Source organism: Haematobia irritans, chromosome 5 (genome assembly GCF_050003625.1).
Source record: "Haematobia irritans isolate KBUSLIRL chromosome 5, ASM5000362v1, whole genome shotgun sequence".
In the NCBI taxonomy this organism is placed as follows: domain Eukaryota; kingdom Metazoa; phylum Arthropoda; class Insecta; order Diptera; family Muscidae; genus Haematobia; species Haematobia irritans.
The window spans coordinates 119847669-119871721 of NC_134401.1; the positions used below are offsets into that span (position 1 = coordinate 119847669).

Sequence of the window (24053 nt, forward strand, 5' to 3'; positions counted from 1 at the left end):
GAAATAAGATTTTGACAAAATTTTCTATAGAAATAAAATTTTGACAAAATTTTCTATAGAAATAGAATTTTGACAAATTTTTCTATAGAAATAAAATTTTGATCCAATGTTCTATAGAAATAGATTTTTGACAAAATTTTCTATGGAAATACAATTTTGACAAAATCTTCTATATAAATACAATTTTCAAAAAAAAATTTCTATAGAAATAGAATTTTGACAAATTTTTCGATAGAAATAGAATTTTGACAAAATTTTTTATAGAAATAAAATTTTGACAAAATTTTCTATAGAAATAGAATTTTGACAAATTTTTCTATAGAAATAAATTTTAACAAAATTTTTTATAGAAATAAAAATTTGACAAAGTTTTCTATAGAAATAAAATTTTGACAAAATCTTCTATAGAAATACAATTTTCAAAAAAAAAAAAAATTCTATAGAAATAAAATTTTGACAAATTTTTCGATACAAATAAAATGGTGACAACATTTTTTATCGAAATAAAATTATGAGAAAATTTCCTATAGAAATAAAATTTTTGAGAAATTTTTTTATAGGAATAAAATTTTCAGAAAATTTTTGATAATTGAATACCTTTAAAAATTCTAATTATCGTGTTATTTCATACTATCATTCATTCATTCGAAGAAAAAATTTGTTGTTTGTTTCATCCTAACCACAAAAACTTCAAAATAATTTTTTTTTAATTTGGTAAATTGTGTTAAGAATAGCTTGAAATGTTGGTATATTGTTTTTGCCAAGAGTGGTAGCAGTGCCCACAGAACTTGCAATAATGGAATTATTGAGAGACGAGTTCGGTGAACGGTCAATTGTAGGGCTATATTAAAGCTCTGGTATATCTTCCATTTACACATTGAAAGACAAACCTGAAGCATTTATTTGAAAGATATCAGCCAATATATATGCCAAAATTGGACAAAGCGGATGGACCATTTGAGGAGCAGTCACGGCCAACATTGGCATGAAATAATCGTCAAACATTAAATTATGTGGACCAGACTAAAATTCATGCATGTGTTTGAATCTGACGTGTTTGTTTAATTTTCGTATAGCTCCTTTATACGCTTTATGAGATCTGATACCATTATTTCGATACGTTACAAATGTTTGTGTACCCCCTATTCTATTGGGGAGATTGCAAAACTGATATGGTCCTTTTAACATGGTAGGCATGACCAGTTCACAGATATTGCCCCTCATTATTAACAACACGACTGTCTCTTTGTTATCAAATAAACTTCTGATCGTTTGTCTTAAAAAATGTTATATTTCTTTGTATATCAAAATAATTCTTTTTATTGTAAAACTAAGAGCTCCACTCGGTAGCTATTTTCTGCAATATCTGTACATGGTGGCGAATGATTCATACAAAGTTTATACAATTACTCATACACACCCTAGTACTAAAATACAAAACCCTGCCATCATATCAATTTATCATTATTAAATCCTATATTAAACATTTTGGAAAAAAGCAAAAAAAACCAAATTCCCAAACTCTTAGACAACAATTAAAATGCTTCATTGAAACCACAATGGCAATTAACTGGTGTTTGTGTGCAAATAAATCCACAGTTTAAACATGGCAAAATGTTGGCTGGTATTAAAGTTAAACAACAAAAACAAAAAGAAAACAATACGAACATAAGACAACCAAAGACGATGATGATATGAGAGGGGAATAACAGTAAACAGCAAACAACAACGATTATTTTTCATCAAAAAAACCACAAAATGTAATTAAAAATAATAGTCAACAATTTATTTTTAACATTTATTGCTGCACAAATACCCATACTCATAGGAAATATTCGCATACACAGACACACAAACACAAATATAGCGCTCTGTGGGCATACTCATATGCTCAGCTATCTATTTTGGTGCGATAAAAGAGAAGTTGAAAAGAGAATGTTATACACAACAACAATTACAACCACATTAACTAGTACTAGTAGTGTAGGTTGTGTGAGCCCAAGGAATCCGTAAAAAGGAAAAATCGTTCTATTGCCAAAGCAAGACTTTAATATTGTGATAGATGCCGTCTCAAATTACAGACAGATTTACTGACAGATGATGGGTATTACGTGGTAATTTAGTAGAATAAAATTTCTTAATTTCCGTTTCCTTTCGTACAGCAAAGACAATGTAAGGTGTAAAGCCATATATAACATACAATGTGAAGTCGGAAACATGTTTTCGAATTTCTAATCAAACTTCTACTAATTTTTGTAGCTATTTCGTTTGACATACCTTAAAATCTGACTTTCTGACTATATAAAGTCAACATACATTAGCCGAAACGGGACCTCTTCGATGCGCTTTTTGGATCTTTTAAAACTGAGAGAGTAGTTTTTATACCTTGCGACACACTGTAGAACAGGGTATTATAAGTAGGTGCATATGTTTGGGACACCCAGAAGGAGACGAGATAGACACATGGTGTCTTTGGCAAAAATGCTCAGGGTGGGCTCCTGAGTCGATATAAACATGTCCCACCGTCCGTGAACACATTTTTGTAATCAAAGTCTAGATCGCAGTTTTAGTCCAATCGACTTCAAATTTGGCACAAGTATGTGATTTGGGTCAGGATAAAACCCTATTGATTTTGGAAGAAATCGGTTCAGATTTAGATATAGCTCCCACATATATATTTCGACCGATATGGACTTATATGGCTCCAGAAGCCAGAGTTTTACCCCAATTCGGTAAAAATTTTGCACTAGGAGTACATTTAGTAGTGTAGTCAAGTGTGGCAAATTTTATTGAAATCGGTTCAGATTTAGATATAGCTCCCATATATATCGTTCGCCCGATTTGCACTCATATGACCAAAGTGGCCAAACTTTTACTCCGATTTAATTGAAATTTTGCACAAGGAGTAGAATTAGCATTGTAGGTATGCGTGCCAAATTTGGTTGAAATCGGTTCAGATTTAGATATAGCTCCCATATATAGCTTTCGCCCGAAATGGACTAATACAGTCCCAGAAGCCAGAGTTTTACCCCAATTCGGTTATAATTTTGCACTAGGAGTACAATTAGTAGTGTAGACAAGTGTGCAAAATTTTATTGAAATCGGTTCAGATTTAGATATAGCTCCCATATATATCGTTCGCCCGATTTGCATTCATATGACCACAGTGGCCAATCTTTTACTTCGATTTAATTGAAATTTTGCACAGGGAATAGAATTAGCATTGTAGCTATGCGTGCCTGATTTGGTTGAAATCGGTTCAGATTTATATATATCTCCCATATATAGCTTTCGCCCGAAATGGACTAATACGGTCCCAGAAGCCAGAGTTTTACCCCAATTCGGTTAAAATTTTGCACTAGGAGTACAATTAGTAGTGTAGACAAGTGTGCAAAATTTTATTGAAATCGGTTCAGATTTAGATATAGCTCCCATATATATCGTTCGCCCGATTTGCATTCATATGACCACAGTGGCCAATCTTTTACTCCGATTTAATTGAAATTTTGCACAGGGAGTAGAATTAGCATTGTAGCTATGCGTGCCAAATTTGGTTGAAATCGGTTCAGATTTAGATATAGCTCCCATATATAGCTTTCGCCCGATTTACACTCATATGACCACAGAGGCCAAGTTTTTGATCCGATTTAGTTGAAAATTAGCACGGGGAGTAGAATTAGCATTGTAGCTATGCGTGCCTGATTTGGTTGAAATCAGTTCAGATTTAGATATATCTCCCATATATAGCTTTCGCCCGATTTACACCCATATGACCACTGAGGCCAAGTTTTTGCTCCGATTTAGTTGAAATTTTTGCACAGGGAGTAGAATTAGCATTTCGCTATGCGTGCCACATTTGGTTGAAATCGGTTCAGATTTATATATATCTCCCATATATAGCTTTCGCCCGATTTACACCCATATGACCACTGAGGCCAATTTTTTGCTCCGATTTAGTTGAAATTTTGCACAAGGAGTAGAATTAGCATTTTGCTATGCGTGCCACATTTGGTTGAAATCAGTTCAGATTTAGATATAGCTCCCATATATATGTTTTTCTGATTTCGACAAAAATGGTCAAAATACCAACATTTTCCTTGTAAAATCGCCACTGCTTAGCTGTAAAATGACTATAATTTTCCTAAACTTCTAATACATATATATCGAGCGATAAATCATAAATAAACTTTTGCGAAGTTTCCTTAAAATTGCTTCAGATTTAATTTTTGCATAGTTGTTAGAACCATATACTAACACCATGTACCAAATTTCAGCCGGATCGGCTGAAATCTTTGCATGGTTGTTAAAAACCATATACTAACACCATGTACTAAATTTCAGCCGGATCGGATGAAATTTGCTTCTCTTAGAGGCTCCGCAAGCCAAATTTGGGGATCGGTTTATATGGGGGCTATATATAATTATGGACCGATATGGATTAATTTTTGTTAGAAACCATATACTAATACCATGTACCAAAATTCAGCCGGATCGGCTGAAATTTTTGGCATGGTTGTTAAAAACCATATACTAACACCATGTACTAAATTTCAGCCGGATCGGATGAAATTTGCTTCTCTTAGAGGCTCCGCAAGCCAAATTTGGGGATCGGTTTATATGGGGGCTATATATAATTATGGACCAATTTTGCATGGTTGTTAGAGACATTATACTAACACCATGTACCAAATTTCAACCGGATCGGATGAATTTTGCTCCTCCAAGTGGCTCTGCGATCCAATTCTGAGCGTCGGTTTATATGGGGGCTATACGTAAAGGTGGTCCGATATGGCCCATTTGCAATACCATATGACCTACATCAATAACAACTACTTGTGCCAAGTTTCAAGTCGATAGCTTGTTTCGTTGGCAAATTAGCGTGATGTCAACAGACGGACGGATATGCTTAGATCGACTCAGAATTTCACCACGACCCAGAATATATATACTTTATGGGGTCTTAGAGCAATACTTCGACGTGTTACAAACGGAAAGTTAATATACCATCCATAATACACCATATTAATTTCATACCTCCTCCATATATTCTTTAAATTTTAAGTAAATCAGAGATGTTTAGTTTTTTTCGCTATACTTTAAGATAAATGTCAGGCAAATGGGAGGTCATCTTCCCCGACCAAATATTGAAAAATAATGTTGCGAATCTATATCTAGACGACACTCCTAGGTTAGGTTAGGTGGCAGCCCGATGTATCAGGCTCACTTAGACTATTCAGTCCATTGTGAACTTCCCTCTTATCACTGAGTGCTGCCCGATTCCATGTTAAGCTCAATGACAAGGGACCTCCTTTTTATACCCGAGTCCGAACGGCGTTCCATATTGCAGTGAAACCACTTAGAGAAGCTTTGAAACCCTCAGAAATGTCACCAGCATTACTCAGCTGGGATAATCCACCGCTGAAAAACTTTTTGATGTTCGGTCGAAGCAGGAATCGAACCCACGACCTTGTGTATGCAAGGCGGGCATGCTAACCATTGCACCACGGTGGCTCCCACTCCTAACTCATTTAGTGTACAAAAGTCGTGAAATATATATTTGTGCTTTGGGCCACTGTTGATGACAGTTTTATTGGTATTTTATCTAGTGCCGCCAGTAGTTTCTTTAAATATAATCCATTCATTCAAGTGATGACACTTTCTTTACACACACACGCATACACGCTTCCACCCTCTCCCCGCACCCCACCCATAGTCTCATCGAGGCAAGAAGCAATAAAACAGAAAATCCAACTAACAAAAACTGTGAACATTGTTCCGGTGATGATGGCGTAAGCATTAGTCATAGGCCCATTCTGGTAGCCTATGCAATTTGGCTGGAGGTTTTAGGTGAAATGATTAAGAAAGTATTTGCAAAATGACGTAAATGTGTAAGAACATCACCGACCTGGAAATGTATCAGCCTTCAACCGTGACCCCACTATCTCTCTTTCTGCCACCTGTAAAGACAAGTACGGAAAAGAAAAACAATAATGACCTTAATGGATTTTTATTGCTTCTCAAATCTTGGCAAACAGAAAGGTAAACGTAACACAAATCAACAATAGAAGCAAACACCAAAAAGAGCCATTCACTTAGGCATCGAAATTCTTAAGTGCCTGAAATAGGCTGAACATTCTGAGGGGGGAATGATGGCGTAATTGAATCGATATTCGATAATTTAGCAAAACATCTTAAAGGAAGGAAATTTTAAATTTTAATGGCGAACAACTGTTCCCACCACTATAGAATGGTGATGGGGGTATAATAAATTTGTCTTTTCGTTTGTAAAAAGGCGAATCATGTAACCATGTCTGTCCGTGTGAAAGATGTAACCATGTCCGTCCGTCTGTCTATTGCCATCACCAGGAAGGTGTAGTCTTGGAGTCAGAGTCTATAGATTTTGCTGGAGTGGTAGAAGTTTTGCAAGACCCCAAATCGAGAGATCGGTCTATATGGGGGATATACCAAAACCTAGACCAATACTCACCATGTTTAGCACTCCTCTTTATGGTCCTAAAATACCTCTAGATTTCAAATTTCAACCAAATTGGATAATAACTACGGATTCTAGAAGCCCAAGTAGTAAAATCTGGAAATCGGTTTATATGGGGGCTATACCTAAACATCAACCGATAGTCACCATTTTTGGCACACCTCTTTATGGTGCTAAAATACCTCTAGATTTCCAATTTCAGGCGAATTGGATAGAAACTATCGATTCTAGAAGCCCTAGAAATATAATCGGGAGATCGGTCTATATGGGGGCTATACCAAAATAGAGACCGATACTCACCATTTTTGGAACACCTCTTTGTGGTCATAAAATACCTCTAGATTTCCAATTTCAGGCAAATTGGATAGAAACCAAGGTTTTTATAAGACCAAGACCCCAAATCGGGAGGTCGGTTTATATGGGGACTATATAGCGCGATATAGCCCATCTTCGAACTTGACCTGCCTGCAGACAAAAGACGAGTTTGTGCGAAATTTCAGCATGATTGCTTTATTATTGAAGACTGTAGCGTGATTATAACAGACAGACTGACAGCCAGACAGACGGACGGACAGACGGACATGGCTATATCGTCTTAGAAGTTCTCCCTGATCAAGAATATATATATATATATATATATATATATATATATATATATATATATATATATATATATATATATATATATATATATATATATATATATATATATATATATATATATATATATATATATATATATATATATATATATATATATATATATATATATATATATATATATATATATATATATATATATATATATATATATATATATATATATATATATATATATATATATATATATATATATATACTTTATATAGTCGGAAATCGATATTTCGATGTGTTACAAACGGAATGACAAACTTATAATACCCCCGTCACCATTCTACTAGAAATAAAATTTCGGAAAAATTTTCTATGAAAATAAAATTTTGTAAAAATTTTCAATACAATTAAAATTTTGCAAAAAATTTCTATAAAAATAAAATCTTCAAATAAATAAAATTTTGAAAAATTTTCTATAAAATAAATTTTGTAAAAATTTTCTTTAGTAATCAATTTTTGACAAAAATTCCTATAGAGATAAAATTTTGGCAAAATCTTCTATAAAGATAAAATTTTAGCAAAATTTTCTATAGTGATAAAAATTTGGCAAGATCTTCTATAAAGATAAAATTTTAGCAAAATTTTCTATAGCGATAAAATTTTGGCAACATTTTCTTTAGAGATAAAATTTGGCAAAATTTTCTAGGGAGATAAAAATTTGATAAAATTTTCTATAGAAACAAAATTTGTAAAAATTTATTTTAAAACTAAAAAATTGCAAACATTTTTTATAAAAATGAAAATTTCCAAAAATTTTCCATAGGAATATATTTTGGTAAAATTTTCTATAGAGATAAAATTTTGGCAAAATTTTCTAAAGAGATCAAATTTTGGCTACATTTTCTATAGACATAAAATTTGCAAAAATTTTCTTTAAAAATAAAATTTTGCAAAAATTTTCTTTAAAAATAAAATTTTGCAAATTTTTTTTATAAAAATGAAAATTTACAAAAATTGTCCATAGAAATAAATTTTGGTAAAATTTTCTATAGAGATAAAATTTTGGCAAAATTTCCTAAGGAGATAAAATTTTAGCAAAGTTGTCTATAGAGATAAAATTTTAGCAAAATTTTCTATTGAGTTAAAATTTTGGCAAAATTTCCTATAGAGATAAAATTTTGGCCAAATTTTCCATAGAGATAAAATTTTGGCCAAATTTTCTATAGAGTTAAAATTTTGGCAAAATTTTTTATAGAAATAAAATTTTGGCCAAATTTTCCATAGAGATAAAATTTTGGCCAAATTTTCTATAGAGATAAAATTTTGCAAAAAGTTTCTATAAAAATTAAATTTTGCAAAAATTTTCTATACAAATAAAATGTTACAAAAATTTAATTTGAAAATAAAGTTTTGCAACAATTTGCTATAGAAGTAAAAATCATTTGTTATAGAAAAAGAAATTTGCAAAAAATTTCTATAAAAATAAAATTTTGCAAAATTTTTCTATAAAAATTAAATGTGCAAATCACTTTTTTTAGATATAATATTTTGCAAATTTTTTCCATAAAAATAAAATTTTGACAACAATTTTACCAAAAATTCAACATAAGATTTTAAAATTGGTAGATTTTTGGCACAAGTGGCAACCGCGAATACGAGCCAGCATAGAGCAAAATTGGCTCGTCTCTTGGTAATCACTCTACAGCCTTCAATATCGACGCAATAGTGCTGAAACTTGCCTACGGGAAATGGATCAAGTGGATTGGACAGGGCTAGACCGTGGTGTGTACGGACCAATCTCAGTTCTGGTATGGAAGGGACCGGTCAATTTAACATGGGTTTATCATTGACGAGGTAAATTTAAACATTAGGATACGATATGGACTCATACCAAAGGATACTACCTAGGACAACATGGTTGGACTACCGTATTGACAGGCCTCAAGATACAGTCTGGGACAAACTCTTAGGAACCTGTTGTATTTTGATCATCCGATACGTCCAAAAAGTAACAGTTTTTTTTTGGAATATGGTGAACAATAGAATATTGTGATAACTGTATTTCAGAAAATGTGTAGATCCGATAGGTTTTAACATCAACATAGTAGAGAAATCACTAATTTATATGAAAATTTAAAAATTCCGACAAACTGTAGCACACACATCAGTCCGGTCCGTAAGGAATCTAGAATTATATGGAGGACATTTTTGGAAGTGCTTTTAGAATTGTGCCTTTAGAACAACTTCCAAATTATTTGCTGGGTTTGGTAACTAATAGGTTTCGTAACTGTTAGGCCATTAAAAATAGGCATATCCACAAAATAGCTTTTGCAGCTCATAAAATCTTCGAAGAAAGCTTTCGCATTGCATTTACTTATTGCTAATTTAAGTTGTTTGAACTCGAGTAAATAAATTTTTTTTTTGTGTAAAAAAAATTGATAAATAAAAATACAAAAACCCCAATTAAATATTTATCAATTTGCCAGCAATAAACTTTTTTATAGATTCAACGTCCAGTGTTGTAGATGTTTCATCGAAAATATTTTCTAATTATCACTTACCATACCGATAAAGAAATCCACTATTCAACAAATATGTCGTAGTAGATTTGTAAGTTTTCTACTGGAATTTTTGTCTTCATGGAATACTCGTAAAATTTCAGACTCAAAATGAATGGATTACATTCATTTTCTGTGTAATCTGAAACCAAAATTAAAGATCAAAGTTTGTTCGAAAATTCCAAAACATAACTAACCTAAAGTAACATTTTAGCAATGCATTCTAAATTTGATCTATAAAGTGGCTCTTGTTGTTGATGTAGGTCGGATGGTATTGCAAATGGGCCATATCGGTCCACTTTTACGTATAGCCCCCATATAAAAGGACCCCCAAATTTGGCTTGCGATTGCTCTAAGAGAAGCAAATTTATCCGATCCGGCTGAAATTTGATACATGGTGTTAGTATATGGTATCTAACAAACATGCAAAAATTGGTCAACATCGGTCCGTAATTATATATAGCCCCCATATAAACCGATCCCCAAATTTGGCTTGCGGATCCTCTAAGAGAAGCAAATTTCATCCGATCCGGTTGAAATTTGGTACATGGTGTTAGTATATGGTCTCTAACAACCATGCAAAAATTGATCCATATCGGTCCATAATTATATATAGCTCCCATATAAACCGATCCCCAGATTTTTATTACGGTGCCTCTAAGAGAAGCAAATTTCATCCGATCCGGCTGAAATTTGGTATATGGTCTCTAAAAAATACGCAAAAATTGGTCCACATCGGTCTTTAATTATATATAGCCCCCATATAAACCTATCTCCCGATTTGGCTTACAGAGCCTCTTGGAAGAGCAAAATTCATCCGATCCGGTTGAAATTTGGTACATGGTGTTAGTATATGGTCTCTAATAATTATGCAAAAATTGGTCCACATCGGTCCATAATTATGTATAGCCCCCATATAAACCGATCCCCAGATTTGACCTCCGGAGAGTCGTGGATGAGCAAAATGCATCCGATTCGGTAGAAATTTTGTACGTGGTGTTAGTATATGGTCTCTAACAACCATGCAGGAATTGGTCCATATCGGTCTATAATTATATGTAGCCCCCATATAAAACGATCCCCAGATTTGAAGAGCAAAATTCGCCCGATCGCCCTTGGAAGAGCAAAATTCGCCCGATCCGCTTGAAATTTGGTACGTGGTGTTAGTATATGGTCTCTAACAACCATGCAGGAATTGGTCCATATCAGTCCATAATTATATGTAGCCCCCATATAAAAAGATCCCCAGATTTGACCTTCGGAGCTCTTGGAGGAGCAAAATTCATCCGATTCGGTTGAAATTTGATACGTGGTTAAATTTGGTACATTGCGCTAGTATATGCTATGTTAACAACCATGCCAAAATTTGTCCATATCGGTCTATAGTTATATATAGCCGATCCCCAAAAATAATCTACCAAAATTTTATTTCCATAGAAAGTTTTGTCAAGATTTTATTACTATAGAAAATTTTGTCAAAATTTTATTACTATACAAAATTTTGTCAAAATTTTATTGCTATACAACGTTTTATCAAAATTTTATTCCAATAGAAAATTTTGTAAAAATTTTATTTCTATAGAAAATTTTGTCAAAATTTTATTTTTATAGAAAATTTTGTCAAAATTTTATTACTATACAAAATTTGTCAAGATTTTATTCTATAAAAAATTTTGTCAAAATGTTATTGCTATAGAAAGTTTTATCAAAATTTTATCTCTGTAGAAAATTTTGTAAAAATTTTATTTCTATAGAAAATTTTGTCAAAATTTTATTTCTATAGAAAATTTTGTCAAAATTTTATTACTATACAAAATTTGTCAAGATTTTATTTCTATAAAAAATTTTGTCAAAATGTTATTGCTATAGAAAGTTTTATCAAAATTTTATTTCTGTAGAAAATTTTGTCAAAATTTTATTTCTACAGAAAATTTTGTCAAAATTTTATTTCTACAGAAAATTTTGTCAAAATTTTATTTCTATAGAAAATTTTGTCAAAATTTTATTGCTATAGAAAGACTTGTCAAAATTTTATTTCTATAGAAAATTTTGTCAAAATTTTATTTCTATAGAAAATTTGGTCAAAATTTTATTTCTATAGAAAATGTTGTCAAAATTTTTTTGCTGCAAGTAGAGGATGCTGATGAGGAACCAACCATCTTGCAGTCTATAGGGCTTTGCCCAAATAAATTTGACAAGCATACTTTTCCTCTGTTGGTTAAGCTACACTTGTAGTTTAGTCAATGCATGGCTTTAAGCTGAGATCAAAAAAACAACAATAACGATTGAAGAAAAGCCAACAATAACAAACAAAACGAAAAAAATTTATTTCTATAGAAAATTTTGTCAAAATTTTATTTCTATAGAAAATTTTGTCAAAATTTTATTTCTACAAAAAATTTTATTTCTATAGAAAATTTTGTCAAAATTTTATTTCTATAGAAAATTTTGTCAAAATTTTATTTCTATAGAACACTTTGTCAAACTGAATTATATACGTATTTAATCGGCCTTTTTTATTTTTGTTTAATACATACCCCGTATGGACTAACTTACAATTGAGAAGACGGTGTTAAGAAGTTTTAAGATACCTTGCCATAGGCAAGTTTTGCCAGAATCCAAGTAATTCGGTTGGGGATGACAGTCTTTAGTACAAGTTTCTATAAAATCCATGGTGAAGGGTACATAAGATTCGGCCTGGCCGAACTTACGGCCGTATATACTTGTTTTTACTTTCATACATCCCGCAATATTTTTCTATACTTTCTTATAATAAAGATTTCATGGCATTTAATGTTCCTCTGTTCCTAAGTGCCATCAAATCTATAATCTCCTTAGGAAAGGTCATTCCATTTGATAATATTTATTATACCCATCTAACCCTCCGCTGACCAATAATAAAAAAAAAAAAACAAACAACTTTATAAATTCACAATTGTTGTTACGTCTATGATTACATATGAGTTTTTGTTTGTTTTTTTTTTCTAGAACTAATACCAAATTTTCTATATTTACAGGAAAATCTCTGGAGATTTGTTTGGTAAGTTTATGTTGCCCAATCAAGACTATGAAATAATCTTTTATAACGACATAAGATCCAACCAATAGGTAAAACATTACAATCATTTACGTAAGAAGGAAAGAGAGAGAGAGACAGAGCAACCTCAAAAATGTTATTAGAGCCCATTTTATCTTTAAGCAATTTCATATAAACTATTTATAATATTGCCCATATGCCAAATCAAGATAGTTTTCTTTTTACCCATATCTTTCGTTTCTCTTAAGGGATCCATATAAGATAAGATTGAAAAGCATTGAATACAAAAATATCTTGAGGCATCAATATTTTGATTTTTCTCAAAGGATATTTCTTTTTTTGTCTGTTTATTCACATGGCACTGTATTGCAGTATGTGGTATACCAATGTGGCTGGATACCCATATAAGTTGAACATTTATACGCTAAGTGCTATTCTGCAGTTTTTTGGTATGCCACTTCCAAAATCTCCGGATCTCAATCCGTTGGTATTTTGCACCTGCGATATTTGGAGAGTAATATTGGCACTAAAAAATCAAGTCCCGATTATCTCAAAAATTCGCGTCAAAGGTAGCAAATTCGAATAAATCTAAACTGATTCCATAATTTTATATTATTCACGACATTTTTTGCTGTTGAACACAACAATTTGAAATACATGGGGTTTTAATTTATTAGCCATCCAATATATTTAGAATCAGGGAGAAATTCTAAGACGCTCTAACGATGTAGGTCTGTCTCCCTGTTGTATTACCGCCACTGCCGTCAATAATCGAGCTTTCATTCTGAAATTTGACATAAATTTTTTCCGTGTCTACCACCAGGCCAAGTTTCAAAATAGGCTATAACAGTTCAGGTTTTGATATAACCCTCATAAAAACCGCCCCCACATTTGGTTTCTAGTACATCCAGACACAGCAATTTATATCCGGTATGCTTAAAATTGGAAACCCAGATGTATTTTGGATCCACAAAGATGTGTAACGAAAATGGCGTTTGTTTTGTAGAAGACCCATATGAATCGTTCCCTCGATTTGATTTCTTGGCCTATCTGTAAGGCCGCAATTTGTATAATATATAATAGGTTTGGCATTCTCTATCCAACGAATAGAAATATCGATTTCCGACTGTATCAAGTACATAAATATACTCTGGACCATCGATCTGTCTGTCTTAATCACACTACAACCATCAATAATGACATTATCGTCCTGAAATTCGAAACAGATTCGTTTTTTGTCTGCAAGCAGGTTAAGTTCGAAGATGGGCTTTATATGTTCAAGTTTTTATATGGACCCCATATAAAGCTATCTCTCGATTTGATTTCTTGGACTATCTACAGACATGTCTTGCAACCAACTCCAGGTTGTTATCATTTTCTAATCTTTCGTCTGACAACTGGCAAATTTATTCCAGTGACACTTAATTTTTTGGTTTTCAAACTGACAACAGCATTTTCATCTATTGCACTATACAAATTACAAATGGCTACCGTTAGAATCCTTCCCAGTTAAATGCGAATAAATCTTCGCGATTAAACAGTGGACGCATAAAACGCTAATAACACAGGCATGATCCAAAAAGTCAAGCCCGATTTGATCGAAATCCATGCTGCATTAGTAGAAAAACAAGTTACACTGACAAGAGCCAAAGAGTTGCGACTAAAGTGGTCAGTTACCGAATTTTGGTTTCTTTGATGAGAATCAATTCCAAATTGAGTAGTTTGTGAACAAACCAAATCAATGGGGAAAATGGCCTATTATGGGGAAAATGTCCTGAAAATGGTATTAAGAATGACTTAAAAAGGAGGTTTTCTCGCTTCATTTCTATCGCACAAGGACCACAAAAATCTTCGGATCAAAATCCGTTACAGCCGTCAATAATTTGGAAATTTGACACACACTCTTTTTTTTGTCAAACAGTTCGCAAATGGCCTATATCGGCCCAGATGTTGATATGGCCTTGGTAGAAAAACAAGTTAGACTGAAAAGAGCCAAAGAGTTGCGACTAAAGTGGTCAGTTACCGAATTTTGGTTTCGTTGATGAGAGTCAATTCCAAATTGAGTAGTTTGTGAACAAACCAAATCAATGGGAAAAATGTCCTATTATGGGAAAAATGTCCTGAAAATGGTATTAAGAATGACCTAAAAAGGAGGTTTTCTCGCTTCATTTCTATCGCACAAGGACCACAAAAATCTCCGGATAAAAATCCGTTACAGCCGTCAATAATTTGGAAATTTGACACACACTCTTTTTTTGTCTAACAGTTCGCAAATGGCCTATATCGGCCCAGATGTTGATATAGCCTTCGTATAAGTCGATAACCCCCCCTGTTAATCGCCTAATAAGTCTACAGAGATCTGTTTGTAAGGTATCTTTTGTTATAGCCATCTTACAGACCGACAACTCACTTTTATTTCTTGGGTATCCAGACACCGTATTTTTTATCCGAAACCTCGGAAAAATAAGTCATTCGGACTATATGGCAGATGACAATCAAATCCATGTTTTGAGTGCTCAAAAATTAAGTTGTTTGACCGATGTCCGTTTTCAGCGGTTGGTTTTCTTGATTTGTTGATAAAAACTGGCAAACAAATGTTTGTGTACAACAACAAATATTGTGGTACGATTCCGACATATACAGTTTTTTTCGAAAAAAAATAATATTTTCTCTTATTATACCCTGCACCATAGGATGGGGGGTACATTAACTTTGTCATTCCGTTTGTAACACATTGAAATATTGCTGTAAGGCCCCATAAAGTATATATATTCGGGGTCGTGGTGAAATTCTGAGTCGATCTAAGCATGTCCGTCCGTCCGTCTATTGAAATCACGCTAACTTCCGAACGAAACAAGCTATCGACTTGAAACTTGGCACAAGTAGTTGTTATTGATGTAGGTCGGACGGTATTGTAAATGGGCCATATCGGACCAATTTTACGTATAGCCCCCATATAAACCGACGCTCAGATTTGGCTTTCGGAGCCTCTTGGAGGAGCAAAATTCATCCGATCCGGTTGAAATTTGGTACATAGTGTTAGTATATGGTCTCTAACAACCATGCCAAAATTGGTCCGTATCGGTCCATAATTATATATAGCACCCATAAAAACCGATCCCCCGATTTGGCTTGCGGAGCCTCTAACAGAAGCAAATTTCATCCGATCCGGCTGAAATGCGGTATATGGTGTTAGTATATGGTCTCTAACCACGATGCAAAAATTGGTCCACATCGGTCCATAATTATATATAGCCCCCATATAAACCGATCCCCAGATTTGACCTCCGAAACCTCATGGATGAGCAAAATTCATCCGATTCGGTTGAAATTTGGTACGTGGTGTTAGTATATGGTCTCTAACAACCATGCAGGAATTGGTCCATATCGGTCCATAATTATATGTAACCCCCATATAAACCGATCCCCAGATTTGATCTCCGAAGCTCTTAGAGGAGCAAAATTCATCCGATCCGGTTAAAATTTGGTACATTGCGATAGTATGTGGCCGCTAACAACCATGCCAAAATTGGTCCATTTCGGTCTATAGTTATATATAGCCGATCACCAAAAATTGTCTACCAAAATTTTATTTCTATAGAAAATTTTGCCAAATTTTATTACTATAGAAAATTTTCTCAAGATTTTATTTCTATAGAAAATTTTGTCAAAATACCTTACCATCGGCAAGTGTTACTGCAACCCAAGTAATTCGATTGTGGATGACAGTTTACATAAGATTCGGCCTGGCTGAACTTACGGCCGTATATACTTATTGAATTATTACTGTCATTACCACAATCACAAAATATCTTAGGTGTTAATTTTTGTATCCACCAACATGGAATGGTGACGGGGGTACAATAAGTTTGTCATTCCGTTTGTAACACATCGAAATATCGATTTCCGACTATATAAAGTACATATATATTCTTGATCAGGGAGAGATTCTAAGACGATATAACCATGTCCGTCTGTCTGACTGTCTGTCTGTTGTAATCACGCTACAGTCTTCGATAATGAAGCAATCGTGCTGAAATGTTGCACAAACTCGTCTTTTGTCTGATGGCAGGTCAAGTTCGAAGATGGGCTATATAGGTCCAGGTTTTGATATAGTCCCCATATAAACCGATTTGGAGTCTTGGGCTTATAGAAACCGTAGTTTTTATTCAAATCAATAGGTATTTTAGGACCATAAAGAGGTTTGACAAAAATTGAGAGTATCGATCCATGTTTTTAGTATTTGGGATCCTAGAAACCGGGATTCCAATTTGCGTGAAATTGTTTTTTTCGGACCACAAATAGGTGTGCCGAATATATTTTGTATCGGTACAGTTTTTGATATTGCCCATTATAAACCAGTCCTCCGATTTGGGGTCTACATTCTAGAACTACAATTAGATGTGCTGACCCACAAAACGTGTATGGAATTTAGTTTTTATAGGCCAATTTGGTAAGGCCTCCGATTTCACATCCTGAGGGTTTTAGAAGGTACACTGATCATGAAATTTGCTTTAAACTGAATGTACAATTTCCATATTTTACTTCCCGCAATAATTGAAATAATGGGGGTAAAAATCTACGAATTTATGATTTCAAATCAAAGCGGAATCATAAACGTACCAGATGTTCATGATTCCTCTAAAACTCAAACAAAAATGGTTCTTATAAATTCAGAATCTGATCTAATCTTCATAGACGACATCTTTAAATTTATCATAGGGAAGCGCATTGGTTGAACTGATCTGTTTGGGAGAATATCTGTCATCAAACCCCCTGAAATTGTCAAAGGAAACTATATTTGATTCATGGTGGTGGGCATTTAAGACTCGGCCCAGCCGATCTTACCGCTGTATATACTTGTTTATGTTTACGAATCGGTTGAATTTTGCCCTTCCACGAGGCTCCGGAGGTCAAATCTGGGGATCGGTTTATATGGGGGCTATATATAACTATGGACCGATGTGGACCAATTTTTGCATGGTTGTTAGATACCATATACCAACACCATGTACCAAATTTCAGCCGTATCGGAGCAATATTTCGATGTGTTACAAACGGAATGACAAAGTTAATATACCCCCATCCTATGGTGGAGGGTATAAAAAGAATTTATTTTTCTCTCCTTTCCACTCCATTTTGTTGTGAAACTCGAAATAAGAATAAATTGAATATAAGAGAATTCTATACTCAATGAAATTAAATAAATGCCTATTCTCGTGAGTAGCTATTTCAATACACTCTAATATTCATTCAAACTCATAGATACTCACAAACATCCACAGTCACATTCTCATCTACTAAACTTTATCTTCTTTCAAACTCACTAATACCAAAAATGAAAACATACACACCCAAACACACGCCCACTCACATTGAGAGTGCTCTTTTTACTTCTTTTTGACTCATCCTAGTGTGTAATTCCGATTACCTTTAAATAAATTTTCTTATTTGAAAAGGAAACGGAAACATTGAAAGCCATAGAAGGAGAAATAGAAGAAGAAAAAGAAGCACAAAACTTCTAACAGCCATTGAAAAAAGTCCATATATGGAGGCCAACGATAGAGAGAACGTTGTGAGAAGAGAAATTGGGAATACAAACTCTGCGAATGGGGAAAAATTATGTACAAAAAAAGAAAACACCTACATTACGTTCAATGACAAGAAACCAGAGATGTAGTTGAGGGGTACTCGCTTCAAAGCCAAAAAAGGCTTAACATGTATTAAATTCAAAATATAGCCATATTATGAGAGGGATTATTAGAAAATCAAAAGAGTAGATTGGGTTGGGTCAGCTTAAGGTGGCAGCCCGATTTATTTCAGGCGCACTTATACTATTCAGTCCATTGTGATAACACATTAATTAATATTGATATAAATTAATTAATTAATATTGATAATAATTTATTTTATTCATTCATTATTAAGTTACAATTAATATTGATAACTTAAAAAAAGTTTAATGGCTATGACAACTAAGATCTTAAGCTCTGATAATAATTTACTGTAGGGTTATCGAAGGAATTTGAATGGGAATAGTAAGTTCAAAGTTTACGTTAACTTATATGGCGGTTAAAGAACCTATTACATATGGGCACTTTTTCCTTCTGTTGAACCAACCTGATTGTTCCAAAAAACCATTAATAGACTGCTTAAGCTAACATTTACAGATTCGTCAGTAATCCAAAGCTATATATTCCTAAAATCCGCTTACACCTTACACAAAAAGGCGCGACACTTCCACAAGAGGTATTTGATTCCTTTTCCTCCGCGTCATGACCAGGGCTGTGGAGCCGGAGTCGGAGTCAGAGTCTTGGAGTCGGAGTCTGAAGATTTTGCTGGAGTCGGAGTCGTAAAAATTTTGCTCGACTCCGACTCCGGCTAAACCAAATTTATCACTGCACATTTTTTGTAGCTAAGCTAGTTTTTACGCAAATTAGTTTCCATTGCTCTATTCATTAGATCAATGTACAGCATGATTGTAAATGAAAATCAACTTCCAATTACGATTATCTTTTTATGTTTCCTAGAATGTTTGACTAGCAGATGGGCTGGATCGATCCATTTTAATGCCCATATCAATTTATTTGAAATATTTCGAACAATCGAAATTATTTTTTTTAATTTTATTTTAAGGCCATATACATATGTGGTATATTGACAGAAAATTTTTTCAAAGTTGTTTTTTATAGAAAATTTTGTCAAAATGTTATTTCTATAAAAAGTTTTGTCAAAATTTTATTTCTATAGCAAATTTTGTCAAAATTTTATTTCTATAAAAAATTTATTCGAAATTTTATTACTATAGAAATATTTTTTTCTATATAAAATTTAGTCAAAATTTTATTTCTATAGAAAATTGAGTCAAAATTTTGTTTCTATGGAGTATTTTGCAAAATTTTATTTCCATAGAAAATTTTGCAAAATTTGGTTTGTTACACAAAAGTTTTTCAAAATTTTATTCTTATTGATAACTTTATTTCTATAAATTTATTTAAAATTTTATTTCTATAGAAAATTTTGCCAAAATTTTATAGTAATAGACTTTTTTATTAGAAAATTTGGTCAAAATGTTGTTTCTATAGAATATTTTGCCAAATTTTATTTCTATAGAAAATTTTGCAAAATTTTGTTTGTTAAACAAAAATTTTTTCAAAATTTTATTTCTATTGATAATTTTATTTCTATAAAAATTTAAGTCAAAATTTTATTTCTATAGAAAGTATTGCCAAAATTTTATAGTAATAGATTTTTTTTATTAGAAAATTTTGTCAAAATTTTATTTCTATAGAAAATTCTGTCAAAATGTTATTTCTATAGAAAATTTTGTCAAAGTTTTATTTCTATAGACAATTTGGTCGAAATTTTGTTTCTGTAGAATATTTTGCAGAATTTTATTTACTACATAAAATTTTTTCTAAAATTGTATTTTTATTGATAATTTTTTCAAAATTTTATTTCTATAAGAAAAAATTGTCAAATTTTATTTCTATAGCAAATTTTCTCAAATTTTTTTTCTTACTGATGCTCACTGATACTCACTGCTATAAAAAATGTATTCAAAATTTTATTAATATACAAATATTTTTTTCTATATAAAATTCAGTCAAAATTTTTTTTCTATAGAATATTTTTGTTTGCTACACAATTTTTTTTTTAAATTGTATTTCTATTGATAATTTTTTCAAACTTTTATTTCTATAAAAAATTTTGCATCTAATGTAAATACGATACTGTATATCGATCCACTTACGGTACCCCCACAATAGAACTACAAATTAGTGGTATTAAAATAAGATTTAGTTATATTACCCGGAGTCGACTCCGGAGTCGGAGTCGAGCTGATGAAAAATGCTGGAGTCGGAGTCGAAGTCGAGCAAAATTGGCTCGAATCCACAGCCCTGGTCATGACAGCAGTAGTAATTATACTTTACGCCAACAATTTCTCGTCTATCAACGACCCATTAAGGCAGATATCAGGAGCGTTCTGGTAGCCAAAAGGATACCAGCAGCTTCTAGTTCGCCTGAAATATGCAAGGTAGCTCTTAGCTTTGTCAACTCATACTGTTAAACTATGTTTAGCGAGAAACTAATTATGATATAAACCTAATATAAAACCAAAAATTGTATTTAAATGACTTTTCTAAAATTTTAAATTTGTCTTACTTTTCATATATAAGAAAATCTGTTTCTTTGAAAAAAAAATGTAACTATAAAGCAATTATTTTATACATTCTTTATTCGCGCAAGTGGATAAAAAATTTCCCATACATGAGAAACATTCTCAAATTACATCGCTTACCGCTGAATGTAATCAATCATGGCTTCCCCATTCTATGCTTACCAATATATAATCAATCCCATACAAGAGAGTCTAACGGTCAAAATTGCAAAAAATGTTTTTAGTGCCATACGAAGTTCATGATTGGTCCAATTTTAACCCTCCAATGCCCAGGCCCGCCTTTAGGCGGGCTTCATTTAATAGGATTTAAAAAATGGGCAAAATAAAAAGAAAACTTATTTGAAACTATTCAGGAGGCTTTGCAGCATATGCTGAATTTTACGGTAAAAATTTTTCTTGCTTAGTTCTCTTGCTTTTGTGTCGTTAACATTGAAAATTTAATCAGGTGGCAAAAAAAAAAAATGGGGCATTAGAGGGTTAAGAAATTCTGAACTATTTGGTGGGAGACACGAATTTAGTTTATCTTTATACTTCATTTGTGAATAATTTTTATACCCTGCGCCACACTGTGGAACAGGGTATTATAAGTTAGTGCATATGTTTGTAACACCCAGAAGGAGACGAGGTAGACACATGGTGTCTTTGGCAATATAGCTCAGGGTGGGTCCCTGAGTCGACATAACCATGTCCGTCTGTCCGTCCGTCTGTCTGTGAACACATTTTTGTGATCAAAGTCTAGGTCGCAATTTAAGTCCAATCGCTTTCAAATTTGGCACATGTTCCTAATTTTGGTCAGAATAGAACCCTATTGATTTTGGAAGAAATCGGTTCAGATCTAGATATAGCTCCCATATATATCTTTCGCCCGATATGCACTAATATGGACCCAGCAGCCGGAGTTTTATACCGATTTGCTTGAAATTTTGCACTAGGAGTACAATTAGTAGTATAGTCAAGTGCGCAAAATTTGATTGAAATCGGTTCAGATTTAGATATAGCTCCCATTTATATCTTTCACCCGATATGGACTAATATGTTCCTAGAAGCCAGAGTTTTGGCCCAATTTGGTTGAAATTTTGCACACGAAGTACAACTCGTAGTATAGTCATGTGTGCCAAATTTGATTGAAATCGGTTCAGATTTAGATATAGCTCCCATATATATCTTTCGCCCGATATGGACTAATATGGTCCTAAAAGCCAGAGTTTTGGCCCAATTTGGTTGAAATTTTACACACGAAGTACAACTCGTAGTATAGTCATGTGTGCCAAATTTGATTGAAATCGGTTCAGATTTAGGTATAGCTCCCATATATATCTTTCGCCCGATATGGACTAATATGTTCCTAGAAGCAAGAGTTTTGGCCCAATTTGGCTGAAGTTTTGCACGAGGAGCACAATTAGTAGTGTAGTTAATTGTACCCAATTTGATTGAAATCGGTTCAGACTTAGATATAGCTCCCATGTATAGCTTTCGCCCGATTTAGACTCATATGACCCTTGAGGCCAATTTTTTACTCCGATTTAGATGAAATTTTGGACAGGGAGTAGTATTAGCTTTTTTGCTATGCGTGCCAAATTTGGTTGAAATCGGTTCAGATTTAGATATAGCTCCCATATATAGCTTTCGCCCGATTTACACTCATATGACCACAGAGGCCAATTTTTTGCTCCGATTTAGTTGAAATTTTGCACAGAGAGTAGATTTAGCATTATAGCCATGTGTGCCAAATTTGGTTGAAATCGATTCAGATTTAGATATAGCTCCCATATATAGCTTTCGCCCGATTTACACTCATATGACCACAGAGACCAATTTTTAACTCCGATTTAGTTGAAATTTTGCACAGGGAGTAGAATTAGCATTGTTGCTATGCGTGCCAAATTTGTAATCGGTTCAGATTTAGATATAGCTCCCATATATATGTTTTTCTGATTTCGGCAAAAATGGTCAAAATACCAACATTTTCCTTGTTAAATCGCCACTGCTTAGTCGAAAAGTTGTAAAATAGACTCTAATTTGCCTAAACTTCTAATACATATATATCGAGCGATAAATCATAAATAAAGATTTGCGAAGTTTCCTTAAAATTGCTTCAGATTTAAATGTTTCACATACTTTTTTACTAAAATTGTGTTCCACCCTAGGTTAGGTTAGGTTAGGTTAGGTTATGTGGCAGCCCGATGTATCAGGCTCACTTAGACTATTCAGTCCATTGTGATACCACAGTGGTGAACTTCTCTCTTATCACTGAGTGCTGCCCGATTCCATGTTAAGCTCAATGACAAGGGACCTCCTTTTTATAGCCGAGTCCGAACGGCGTTCCACATTGCAGTGAAACCACTTAGAGAAGCTTTGTAACCCTCAGAAATGTCACCAGCATTACTGAGGTGGGATAATCCACCGCTGGAAAACTTTTTGGTGTTCGGTCGTAGCAGGAATCGAACCCACGACCTTGTGTATGCAAGGCGGGCATGCTAACCATTGCACCACGGTGGCTCCCATGGTGCATTAGACTACTTAAATTTTGAGTCTATAGATTTTGTAAAAGTCTATCAAATTCTGTCCAAATCGAGTGATGTTTAAATGTATGTATTTGGGACAAACCTTTATATATAGCACCCAACACATTTGACGGATGTGATATGGTATCGAAAATTTAGATCTACAAAGTGGTGCAGGGTATAATATAGTCGGCCCCGCCCGACTTTAGACTTTCCTTACTAGTTTCCTCTGTTTTAGTTAATTTAACTAACGTAAGCAAAAAAATATTAACGTCATGGAATGTTTCTTCAAACATAATAATTCCATGAACTAAAAGAGAATTAAATCAATTAAGCTTTATTGAAATATAGGGTTCACTTTTTTTGAGTGTATTTTCCTGAAAAAAAATTCGGAATTATTTTGACCCCTCCTTGATGAATAGTGCGTGGAGGCCGTAACGGCGGTCAACAGCATACCATCGGTGGTACTCGAGTTCTGGTAGAGACAATGAAAAGAGTAAATTTTCAGTTGAGCTCTTTAGAATGGGCTGCCATCAGAGAAAACAAAATGTCCATCTTCGGACAAGTGAAACAACTCCTTTGCCCTTTCTATACAAAAAACAAGTATAAAAAGCAGTATGTTCGACCGGACCGAATCTTAAATACATACCACCATGAATCACCCAACAAAAAATTTGGAAGTACT

At 33.3% G+C, this 24053-nt stretch overlaps 1 protein-coding gene across 2 annotated transcripts in view; it reads left to right on the forward strand.

The window, feature by feature from the left end:
• Positions 1-24053, forward strand: part of Hs3st-A (Heparan sulfate 3-O sulfotransferase-A) — a 291348-nt gene that overhangs the window by 65613 nt on the left and 201682 nt on the right. For both annotated transcript variants that reach the window (XM_075311929.1, XM_075311930.1), the window contains exon 3: positions 12663-12685. The gene's annotated coding sequence lies outside the window, so the exon portion shown is untranslated. The remainder of the gene's footprint in view (positions 1-12662; positions 12686-24053) is intronic.